The following is a 12,975-nucleotide window of genomic DNA, read 5'->3' on the forward strand; positions in this document are numbered from 1 at the left end:
CATCTCTCCGTGCACCTTTCCGTGCACTTATAGCAGATAGTTTCATCTCCTGGGACAACACTTAAGGCATGGTCTCCCTCACCAGACTGTCACTAGCTCAGGGTCATTCTTTGATGACCCTCAGTTCCTACAGCCTTATTACTTGCCGCCCCATTGCAAGACTACCGTGCGGGCCCGTGGCCACCAGGGGGCGTGATGGCCACACGTCCTCTTCCCCCTCTCTCCGGTCCTGCGCGACCCGAGGAGGGCGGAGCCAGCGTTGGGCGGAGCCGGCCAGACCGCCCCGGGGAAGCTATCCCGGCGGGCTGCGCGCGTGGCCGCGTTTGAATGGCTCAGAGTGGGGCTCGGCCCGGGAGCCGAGGGACGTCCTGGGCTGCCGGGCGTAGTTGGTTAGTCCCGGGGCTGGGTTGAGGCGCCGCGGTACCATGAGGCGCCGGTAAGTGACCGCCGGGCCTCCGTGAGCCCGGCGTCCGCAGCTGCCCTGCGGAGGCCGCGCGTCTCCTCGCGCCCGGACGCGCCCTGGGCCCACCTGAGGCCCCGCGGCGGCCTCCGCTCCGCCGAGCCGGCTGCGGGGTCGGGGGCGGGGCGGTGAGGCCGCGGTCTCCGGGCGGGAGCCCCTGCCCCGCCGCGGCGAGGAGCATCCGGGCGGCGGGCGCTGGAGGCCGCCGCGGGGCGGGGTGGGGGGCGCCAGGGGCGGGGTGGGGGGGGCGCCAAGGGGCCCGAGCGGGGAGAGGCGTGGACGCGGCCAGCTGTCACTTAATTTATCTGCGGGTGGGGCCGACTGCAGCACGCCGGGGAGGGGGAAGGACGGAACGAGTCTGCGGCGGTCTCTTTGAGGACCTGTTTTCCCGAGCCGCCTAGGCCGGGCCTTGGTATTTCCTTATTTTCTGACGGGTCCGTGGTTCCCTGACAGATAAGCTTTTGTTTAGCTGGACAAAAGCTTGACATAACTGCGTAAGAATTGCTGATTGCAACTTTAAAAATCTCATTGTATTTTCTGAAAAGTTGTTCTGTAACAGTACCTAGGCTTTTACCACGCTTTTAAATATGGAGATAACAAAGAGTTCAATTGTTTTCTTGTGGCTTGTAAAGTTCCTTGAAAACAGAGGTGTCTATGTCAGTTCCTTTGCAGATTAAAAGAAAAAAAACTGACAAAAATTAGTTGTGTGATAGTTTAGCACTAGCAAAAATTTCTGAGAACCTAGACCACCTAATAATAGCTTAAACTTGTGTCAGTAGTTTATTCTGTTTTGTTTGAACCTGCTTCAGACTTGAATCAGAACTTTATACATTGAGGCTTTTACTTGGCTAATAACTAGCATTGTAATAATGTAAATATTTTGGGGAGGTGTTCTATATGCTAAGCACAGTTTGAGAGCTCTATACTTTGGGACGGATACTATTATTATCCCCTTTTTGACAAGGAGGAAACTGAGACACAGAAGTTGAGTAACTTGTACAAGGACACGCAGCTAATATATTTGGGACCCAAGCAGGCAGGCTTCATGCTTTTAACTATGCTTCTTTAACTGCATCCTTTATATCGTGACTCTTTTTACTTTACAAAGCTCTTTCATTTATTTTTCTCAACTGGGGATATATGTGAAGTGTGTTCGTGTATATATATATATACACTCACACACTATTCAACTGAGTTCTCTGCTCTTGTTGACCATCCTTAAATTTTGTGCACTGAGCAAAAATTCCGCTGGATATTTTAAGATAAATGGAGTTCATAAAGTTCATGTTTGTGTTGTAGTTTATAATTTTAATTACTTTATATCATTCCTGACAGTGTAGAGAACAGTTTGAAACCTATATATTCCTTAAAATATACCATTATATATTTTTGTTTTGAAATACCATTGAGTGGTTACTCTGTGTTTGTTTTTTTTTTTTTTAAGATTTTATTTATTTATTTGACAGAGCGAGAGCAGGAACACAAGCAGGGGGAGTGGGAAAGGGAGAAGCAGGCTTCCCGCTGAGCAGGGAGCCCGATGGGGGGCTCGATCCCAGGACCCTGGGATCATGACCTGAGCCGAAGGCAGACGCTTAGCGACTGAGCCATCCAGGCGCCCCTGGTTACTCTGTACTTGGAATGATTATACTTACAGCTCCATGACAAGAAATAAGCAAAATCATTTCATAAGAAATCAGTTTATAGTGATTTACAGCAGAGCATTTAAATTTCATTCATCAGTTATCAGCTTTTGATTGTCTCTATGCCCAGCAGTGTTAGGTGCAATTGTTTATACAAAAGAAATGTGCCAGGGCAACAAACCTTAGTTTGGGATATGAGATTAACAGCAACAATATAAAATACTGTTGTTTAGTGCAGACGGTGTATGGTGAACTGAACTAGGCTGAACGGTAATGCTTCTGCAAAGACCCAGCTACTAAAGGATAGGTGTAGGGCATTGAATAGAAGTGTGAATGAGGAATTTTAGTGAGGAAACAGTGTGTCAAAGACTTGAAAGTGAGAATGAAATTATTTTTCTAGGAAACCGTGGACCTGATCTATTTGGAAAGTTCCTTTTGAGAAACAGGAGATTATGTGGGCAAGACTGAGAATAAGTATAATTGTATAAGACACACATGGGAAAGAAGTTTAGGCTTGACATATATGTATATACACAGATGATTTTGAAAGTTTAAAACTTTTAAATCAGTGGCTCTCAACTGGGGACAGTTTTTGTCCCTCGGGACATTTGGCAGTGTCATGACTAGAATTGGGGGAGGTGCTGCTAGCATCTGCTGGATAGAGGCCAGGAACGCTGCTGCTAAACATCTTGCAATAAGACAGCCCCTCCATAAGAAATAATTACCCCAAATGTCGGTGGTATTGAGGGTGAGAAACCCTGTTGTGAGCTTATTGTTTATATGGCCAGCCTCTGCTTCCATGTGCTTTATATAAGTATGAATGATGAATGTTAGGAGCATGAGTACAAGTAATATTAAAGCTAGGGGAAGCTGGCTCAGAGACCTAAAGAAGGAGGCTGTTGTTGGAGTCCAGGGAGGAGGGGAGGCTGTAAGGAAATAGGATGAGGGCAGTGAGAATGACATGTAGTGGTAAAATGAGACAATTATTTAAATGACATTTTTTTCTGAGTTTGAAAATAATGACTCTTCACTGAAAATAATGCATGTTCATTGTAGGAAATTTTGGAAATGTAGAGAGTGTGGAAAAAAAAATTAAAAGCACTTAGAACCTCCCACCGCCCCTCCCCCCAGCAAAAAGAACAACTGTTAACATTTTCATATGGTGTTTTTAAAAAAGAAAAAAAATTTTTTTTAAAGATTTTATTTATTTGTCAGAGAGAGAAAGTGCACAAGCAGGGGGAGGGCAGGCAGAGGGAGAAGCGGGCTCCCCACTGAGCAGGGAGCTATGGGACTCAATCCCAGGACCCTGGGATCATGACCTGAGCCAAAGGCAGACGCTTAACTGACTGAGCCACCCAGGCATCCCTATTTCAAAAATTTTTTATGCTGATGATTATTTTCCTCTCTATAAAACTAGGATTATACATTTTTCTCCCTGTGGGTTTTTATTGTTCTGCCTTTTTTTTTTTTGACTCAGCATGTCGTGAGTATTTGCCATTGCTTGAAAAATGCTCTTTTTAATAGTCACAGTCTTTGTTGTGTGTGTGTTCTTTTGAAATTGGGAATTTTGCTTATATTCAAAAGAGACATTTTGAAGGAAGAAATAAAATATGGTGACTGATTAACTATAGAAAATAATAGGGGCAAAAGTCTGTGGAATCTTCAGTGTTTTAAACCTTGGAAGCTAAAAAAAATGGCAGAGCTACTGAAATAAATTGGAAGTCTCATAATAATTTTTTTGAGGGGGGTTTCTCATAATAATTTTCATCTTAGATATAGAAACTGCCATCACAGACACCCATAATGAGATTTTAATGAGGACCCTTGCTGCCTGTCAGTTTACATTCTTCCTAAAACTTTTTTTCTTCGTAGAACTCTTAAAATTTTTCTTTGTTTTTGTTTTGGTTTTTTTAGTACAAAGCTTATTTTTCAATTCTTAGCAAGTCTTTTCCCTCTTGGAAAGTTTTTTAAAATGCAGTTTCTATTAGAATACTAAGTAAGTCTCAGGTTGGTTCATGAATCTTTGAGAGATTAAAGGACGAGTTTGGGTTTTTCAAATGTATAGATTGGTACAGTTTTTAAGCAAGAGATGAGTATACTGTTTTGTGGAGGAAGAGGCATTATCCTTAAAAATGCTTGCCTAGTGCCTCATAACATCACCCTCATCAATATTACATTACTATTTTATCAATCATCATACCCATGACCCATATCAGTTAATTTGGTGCTTTCTGGTAAATGTTTTTAGGAAAGTAATTAAAAAAAAAAAACCTTAAACTTAATACAAATGGTACCTTTACTGGGAACATACAACTTGGATAAGGTACAGTTTGACATTGTTAGATTCAAATGCTGTGTTTACTACTTCGTGCTCATGTCCAAGTATCTCCTCTAATATGCATTAACTTTGGAGAAGTTTTGTATTTACTGTCTTTGTTTTGGGGACATGATGTGGGTAGAGATGGGAGAAAGAGTCTTGTGAAAGGTACCCCCAGTTTGCTTCCCCTATAACCCCCTCTCCAGTTTACACGCTGCCTGAAATTCTTTTTGCCTTGAACAGTCATCCAGGAACGTATCACCTATGTATGAATCATGAATGCCCATTCTAGCATCTCTTCTTCTCACTAGTGTAATCTTAAAACAGGCAGCTTGGTGTTATATGGAAAAGGCACTAATTGGAAGTCACAGTTCTAGGCTTTGCTCTCCTACTGGTGACTGAGTGTTCTTGGGCAGATCCCTTAATCTAATTTGTAAATTGAAATTATCTCCGAGGTGCTTCCCAGTTCTAAGAGTCTGAATCTGTGAAGTATTTACTTTTCAAGGGTAATTATCTCTGGTGAGACTATTAGTCTTTCACATCTTAGTGTTCATTAATCAGATATCTGCCACAGGCATTTGTAAAAGCTACTCCCATATAATAGGATTGGGGGAGAAATTTTAGAATGGAATTTAAGTGCCACTAGCATAAAGCTCCAGGAGGGCAGGGATCATTGCTTTGTTCACTCGTGTTTTCTCAGTGCCAAGAATGGTAATTAGCCTGTAACATGTACTTAATATTTGTTGAACGAAAGGAATGGATTGTTGTTGAGGAAGAAACAAGCTTGTTGGAGTACTGCACAGATGCTCTGAGTTTCTTGAAAGAACTCAAAATACAAACCAACTTGATTACCACCCAGGCATTCCTATAATACAAAAATACCTCTAACTGATAGTAAAGCATCTATTGTTCACTTGGTTGCCTTTCAGAACTCTGTAGTAATTACTGACCTGATTGCCCCTCATGTTCAGAGTACAGTTTTGTCCATTACCAGATCTTACTTTAGTGCAACTTTGACTTTTGAGTGTGCCTTTTATTTGCAAAAACTTAGGCCTTGCTGGGGCACCGGGGTGGCTCAGTCCATTAAGCATCTGCCTTCATCTCAGGTCATGGTCCCAGAGTCCCAGGATTGAGCCACATCTGGGCTCTCTGCTCATCAGGGAGTGTACTTCTCCCTCTCCCTCTGCCCCTCCCCCTGCTCATGCACTCTCTCTTTCTCTCTCAAATAAATAAAATCTTTGCTCATGCACTCTCAAATAAGTAAAATCTTTTTCCTGCCAGTGATTTTTTTTTAGTAAATAAAATCTTTAAAAAACCCAACAACTTAGGCCTTGCTTATTTGCTATACCACTTAGTACCATCATTAACAGTATGTTTAGTGTTGTAACCAAAATAAATCATATAGATTGATTAAAATTAGGCCTTTCGTCTGTGGAGGATTCATGGCACAGCTGTTGGATATTAGTACTCTTGGCATTCCTATTCCAATCATCCTATTTCTACAACTGCCATATAAAATAATCTTGGGGCGCCTGGGTGGCTCAGTCGTTAAGCATCTGCCTTCGGCTCAGGACATGATCCCAGGGTCCTCGGATCGAGCCCGGCGTCAGGCTCCCTGCTCAGCGGGAAGCCTGCTTCTCCCTCTCCTACTCCCCCTGCTTGTGTTCCCTCTCTCGCTATCTCTTTTTCTGTCAAATAAATAAATAAAATCTTAAGAAAATAAAGTAAAATAAAATAATCTTCAAGAATAGTTTTTTAAAAATTAAGAGAAGTTTAAGTAATCTCTGTACCCATTGTGAGGCTCAAACTCATGACCCTGGGTTCAAGAGCCTCCTGCTTTACCGACAGCCAGCCAGGTGCCCCAAGAATAGTTTTTAATCATACGATTCCTATACGAAGCTTCTCAGTAAGTGTATTTTGTCTATAAAATTAAAGTCCATGTTCCTGACCCAGTATCCAGGGACTTGTACTTTTTATCCAGTCTACTTTTCTAGTCTGTTTCCTCCACAATGACCTGAACTCAGTAACTATTTAATTATTGAATAGTTGGTGTAGATAATAAACAAGCACAGTTATTCTCACCTGTTTCCAGGTAAGGAAAGGCTAGTAGGTATGCCTGTATAGGGTGGCATTCATTATTTGGGAAATACTTATTGAAAAATAGCATCAGGGACAAGAATTCATAAACTCCATGTAAACAGTTTTTTCTCTTCTTGTTGGTAGACCTATTTGGAAACTGAATAATAACCATAAGGAAATTACTTGTGTATACTTAGTGGCATCACTTGACTACTTAGTGAGACTGACTACATTATTATGTGCCCACAACATTGTTAGGATGGTTTATCACTCTGGATGGCCTGTGTTATTTTACAGTAACAACCCCCAAATCTCAGTGGCTTCAAATAACTAAGGTTTATTTCTCCTTGATTCATCTTACATGTGAGTTATCTGGGGGCTCAGCTCTATGTTATCCTTGCTAAGGAATGTGGACAGATGGAACCTTAATCTCTGTCCTGTTGCTAGTTGCCACAGTAGAGTGATGGTGATAGGAGTCAGTCACACAAAGTGGCTCTCAAAGGTTTCTGTTTATATTTCATTGGCAAGAGCAACTCATGACCATACCTAACTTCAAGATGATGGGCAAATATAAACTTACCATGTATCTGAAAGGAGAATTGGAATATCATGGCACAGTTTTAATGTTAACCACAGGCACTCTCCCGTTGACATTTTTCAATAATACTTTGTGATGCCTCACTCCAGCTGACCATTATCTTTCATGGTTGACATTGTCTTTCTTTAGATAGGTTCCTTTGTTCATCAACTGTTTATTAAGCACCCACTATGTGCCAAGCACTTTTCTAGATACAGTGAACATGATTCCTGCTGTCATGGAGCTCACAGTCTAGTTAGGAGGACATGAACAATTAGCAAATAAGCAAGCTAATTTCAGATACTGATAATTGCTCTGGTGGGGAAAAAAAAGTTCAAGGTGCTGGTATAGAGAATGGAGGTGAGGTTGGGGTTATTCTTGATTGGGTGGTCAGGGAAATGCTCTTGGGTGGGTAACATCTGAGCTGAGAAGTAGTAGCCCTGGGAGTATATGGGAGGAATGCTTTAAGCAGAAGGAATGGTTTGGCCACAAAATGGAAATAAACTTGGTGTATTCAAGGGTAGAAGTCCAGTGGCTAGAGGATTTAGGAGGAAACCAATACAGTCCAAGGGAGAAATGATGGTAGTTTGGTCTAGGATGGTGGTATCAGAATTGGAGAGAAATGAAGTTTGGGAATATGTTAAAAAGGCAGAATCAACGGATTGGAGATAGGGAATTTATGAAAAGAGAAAATAAGAATGAATCCTTTGGGGCTTTCAGCAACTGGGAGGATTATGGTTCTATTTACTGAATTAGGAACAGTTGAGAGGATCAGATTTGAAAGGATGGATATTAAGGGTTCTATTTTCAATATGTTAAGTTCAAGAATTGTTGACTGTGGAACTGACATCCACGTGGTGCTACTCACAGGCAGTTGGTGATATGAGTTCAAAGTTGAGGGGAAACATTGAGAGGGGCGATTTTTTTTTAAATGAGGTTAATATGTTAAATTTGGTTACAGTTAAGTTTTAGACCTGGGTGTCATTATACCTTATTAAGGCAGTGTGTGATTCCTATGCTGGAAAAGGGTGTTCCCTAAGAGAAGGGGGCATTTTCAAATTTCAGTATATATTCTGATTTCAGCCCAGGGGACATAATGGTAACAAACCACTGTAATGGATAGGGATATGTGGTAATCCTTGTAAGTGTTGGAGTGTAAGAAGGATTAAGAACTATTGTTATAAAAGGACCCTAGCATCATCTTTTGTTGTTGAATTCTCAAAGGGCAATCTACCCTTTTAAGGTATACTCCCCACCCGCACCATTGACTTCAAAATTAGGCACAGGTGTTATAGATTGGTAACCTCAGTCCAAATCATGAAGATAGAATATTAAAATTAGTTTATATTAATTTGTCTTTTTTGGAGTTGTATATCTTACTGGAATATCCTTTCATACATAGAGTCTTATTTATCTTGAAAGCATCAGAAATACCTTTAGTAGCTAAACAAGGGGTCAGAAAGGATCCTTAAGGTGATGTTGTCTTATGTATGTATATATTTATATACATTTCTGAGTTTAAGAAGACAGAAAGGATTATTTTTCTTCCCTATGAATATTTCCAGAAAAATACTGGAATATTCTAACAGGGAGAATAAGAGATATTCACCAAAACATGCTAAGATAATCATCTACTTGGCTTTAGAAACTCTAAGTCTTCCTAAAGATTCAGGTGTTTAGCCATTTAAGAAGAGATGTATATTATACTATCAATACATTTTATTATTTTTTTAAAAAATATTTTCTTTTTTCATGTTTTTATTTAAATTCCAGTTAACATACAATTTAATATTAGTTTTAGGTGTAGAATTTAGTGATTCATCACTTATAGCACTCAGTGCTCATCACAAGTGTCCTCCTTAATACCCATCACCCATTTAACCCATCCCCCACCCACCTCCCCTCCAGGGGCCCTCAGCTTGTTCTCTGTAGTTAAGAGCCTGTTGCGGGGGGAGGAGGGGGAATAAAGATTTTATTTTTAAGTAATGTCTGCACTCAACTTGGGGCTCGAACTCACAACCCGGAGATCAAGAATCACACACTCTTACCGACTGAGCCAGCCAGGTGCCCTACTATCAATACATTTTAATTTAGTTAAAAAATAATACTTGCATTTGATACAAAATTCAGAAAGTCCAAAAGGGAAAAGTCTCCCTCTCATCTCATCCCCCAGCCACACTTATCCTCTCTTTAGAAGTGACTTTTGTCCCCAGTTTCTTCTTTAACCTTTCAGAGATATACAGGCAATCACTCACATACACATTTTGTTTGTACGTAAGTTGTAACATACTTTTCTGCACCTACCCCTGCCCTGCACACTTTCCAGTGTAAGGCATTGAAAAAATTAAGTCTGTAGCTCCACAATTACTGGTAAATGTGATGATAAGCAGCCACCTAGTTCTCAGAATTCAGCTGACTTTTTTTTCCCATTATTAATACCAGTTCCTTAATGTAGTATACTCAGTGGACTTAATTATTTAAAATAAGGAAGAGGTGATGGGAATGGTAATTCCCACATAGCATCAGTTTTATAATTTTCATTTCAGGGTAATTCAGTCATAAGAGAGTTGGAATTCATTTTGGTCTAATTGATTGAAATGATGTATTATTCTTGTACCCATTGAATCTCCAAAAATCTGTATTTTCATGCTTGATCTGCCTTCCTGAATATGATATTATTTCTCAAACCAGCCTTCCGTGCATGGTGGACTGAATTAATAGAAGATGTGATGAATCAGCAAATAAAAAACCCTTGTGGTTTATTTCAAGTTTCAGGGGCTTTGAGTCATTCTGAACATGGAATCAGAATAAGGGTACTTAATTTTATGATTTGAGTAATAATATCAGGCTCTGATAACTTGGTAAATCCATTTCCTCAAATAGGAATAAACCGAGCAAGTGCATTAGACATCCAGGAATTTGATGGGGCACCATTTCCCTGGAGGCTGCATGAATAAGCACTGCTTATACTTGTTTCTGTGCTTCTTTTTCTTCTTCTCTGTTGTTATTCACCTCCTGCCCACCAAGCCATGACCCATGTAACTGAGATATTCTTTTTTTTTTAAGATTTTATTTATTTATTTGACACAGACAGAGACATTGAGAGAGGGAACACAAACAGGGGGAGTGGGAAAGGGAGAAGCAGGCTTCCTGCCGAGCAGGGAGCCTGATGCGGGGCTCGATCCCAGGACCCTGAGATTATGACCTGAGCTGAAGGCAGTCGTTTAACCAACTGAGCCACCCAGGCGCCCCGTAACTGAGATATTCTTTCAAAATGTTAACCCTCAATCAGATTCGTATCTAGACAGGATTAAAAGGCTCCAAACATGTCAACAGAATGTATCGTTTTTCTACCAAGATATTAGTGTTTCATTTAGTTTATAAACAGCACATTAGGGGCGCCTGGGTGGCTCAGTCCGTTAATCGTCTGCCTTTGGCTCAGGTCATGATCCCAGGGTCCTTGCTTAGTAGGGAGCCTGCTTCTCCCTCTGCTTGCTTCTCTCCCTGCTTGTGCTTGCTGTTTCTCTCTCTCTCTCTGACAAATAAACAAATAAAATCTTTAAAAAAAAAAATAGCACATTAACAATGCCATTCACTTTGTCACTTTTTGAGTACAGTGTTGCAGTCTTTGTAAGCCACTGCCCCCTTGTCCAAATATACCTAAGAAAAGAATGTCACCTTTAGGAAATCATGGAATTATTTTTTTAATATGGCTTGATATTAAAGTATCTTTTTTAGTCGTTATGATAAATTTTAACTGTTCTGCACTAGGTCACATACTCTGTTCAGCCCAACATTTGTTTTGATCATCTTTGTTATAGTTATGAAAATAAATTTACCACCTTGATTAAAATTTAGTGATACCCTCATTGAGAACACTGGGTGAGTCCTACTGGACTAAAAGCTGTTGTTACTCTGTAAAATGACTTTTTTTTTTTTTTAGATTTATTTGTTTGACAGAGCGCCCATGTGCACACAAGCAGGGGGAGTGTGGCAGGCAGGGGGAGGCAGGCAGAGGGAGACTGGGAGAGGTAGGCTCCCCACGGAGCAGGAAGCCTGATGCTGGACTCCATCCCAGGACTCTGGGATCATGACCTGAGCCAAAGGCAGATGCTTAACCAGCTGAGTCACCTAGGGCGCCCCTAAAATGACGCTTTAAATATCGTTAAGCCACTCTCTTCTATTTCATAATTTAACTCAAGGAGCAATTTTTCCCCCTAAACTATTTGATAAATCATCAGGGATATTGCCGCACTTAACATTGTATTACAGTGGCTTCTCTGTGTTTCTCCCACTATAAACATGGTACGATGAGAATTTTGCAATAGGAAAAGTTGGGAGGCTTAAGGGTATGAGCAGAAATGAGGCGGGAAACTACTAGTTGCCATGATGTAGCAGTATATAACATCAAAATTCTACATTGAAGTGATTCAAGTCGCTGCGTTTTATAATTTTACAATTCTTTTGTGTTCCTTTACATAACTTGAGAATTTACGTGTTTTGAGGCCTAAGAAACTTGAATTTATCATTTAATGTCTTATGCTAAAAAGAAAATTATTTTATTTAAAATGCAATTTTTTTTACTGTAGAAAATTGATACAGAAAAATAAGCTGAAGAAAATGATACAATCTTAAAACTGTAGAAAAATAAACAGGAAAAAGATTCTACCGTGATACCACTCTTTAGAAAGAACTTTTGTCCTTTCAGTCTCTTTTTTATTTTTTTCCTGTGCTACATGTACACATACACAGAAACATATAACACATGTAGGAAACTGGTATTAAAATTTGCTGACACCACAAAGCATGTTTCTTAACACTAAAGGCAACTTCATCAGTGATGTTTATGTATAACTTAACGACAGCTAACATTTACAGATTGATTAACCATGTGCCAGACATTGTGGCAGTTGGATTATTTTATTTAATCTTCACAACACTACTCTGAAAATAGGAGGTTAAGTAATTTGCCTACAATACATAGTGTTAAAGCAGGACTCAAACCCAGGGAATCTGACTCTAGGACTTATGTCACCCTGTTAACAACATACAGCCATGTCCTTTCAGTTCAATCACCTAAGAAAAGTACAACTTCATATTACTTTCAGATTCAAACTAAAATATAATCTTATTTATTGTCTGTCAAATTTTCAGTTAAAAATTCATAATACAAAGGGCGCCTGGGTGGCTCAGTTGGTTAAGCGACTGCCTTCGGCTCAGGTCATGATCCTGGAGTCCCAGGATCGAGTCCTGCATCACGCTCCCTGCTCAGCAGGGAGTCTGCTCCCTCTGACCCTCTTCCCTCTCGTGCTTTCTATCTCTCATTCTCTCTCTCTCTCAAATAAATAAATAAAATCTTTTAAAAAATTCATAATACAGAATCTTCTATCAAGGGTGCCGATTAGTGGTCATTGCCCACCTCTGTCAGCAGGAGCGTGGATTGGAGGGCTGCTGTCCATCTGCCCATTTGCCAGGCTTATGTAGTTGCCCAGTTTAGTAAATGTGGCAGTTTAAAATAGAAGTTTAAAAGCATTGTTTTGGGGCGCCTGGGTGGCTCACTCGGTTAAGCATTTGCCTTCTGCTCAGGTCATGGTCACAGGGTCCTGGGATCGAAACCTGAATGTATCAGGCTCCCTGCTCAGCAGGGAACCTGCACCTCCCTCTGCCACCCCCCCCATGCTGTTGCTCTCATTCTCTCTCAAGTAAATAAATAAAATCTTTTTTTTTTAATTTATTTGACAGAGAGAGACACAGTGAGAGAGGGAACACAAGCAGGGGGAGTGGGAGAGGGGGAAGCAGGCTTCCTGCTGAGTAGGGAGCCCGATGCGGGGCTCGATCCCAGCACCCTGGGATCACGAACTGAGCCAAAGGCAGACGCCTAATGACTGAGCCATCCAGGTGC

The 12,975-nt window shown here is 40.8% G+C and overlaps 1 protein-coding gene across 1 annotated transcript in view; it reads left to right on the forward strand.

The window, feature by feature from the left end:
- The first annotated feature begins 286 nt into the window (after positions 1-286).
- The window catches only part of KATNBL1 (katanin regulatory subunit B1 like 1), a 42,006-nt gene continuing 29,317 nt past the window's right edge, over positions 287-12,975 (forward strand). The window contains exon 1 of the mRNA XM_027570890.2: positions 287-436. The gene's annotated coding sequence lies outside the window, so the exon portion shown is untranslated. The remainder of the gene's footprint in view (positions 437-12,975) is intronic.

Source organism: Zalophus californianus, chromosome 6, assembly GCF_009762305.2.
Source record: "Zalophus californianus isolate mZalCal1 chromosome 6, mZalCal1.pri.v2, whole genome shotgun sequence".
Taxonomy (NCBI): Eukaryota; Metazoa; Chordata; class Mammalia; order Carnivora; family Otariidae; genus Zalophus; species Zalophus californianus.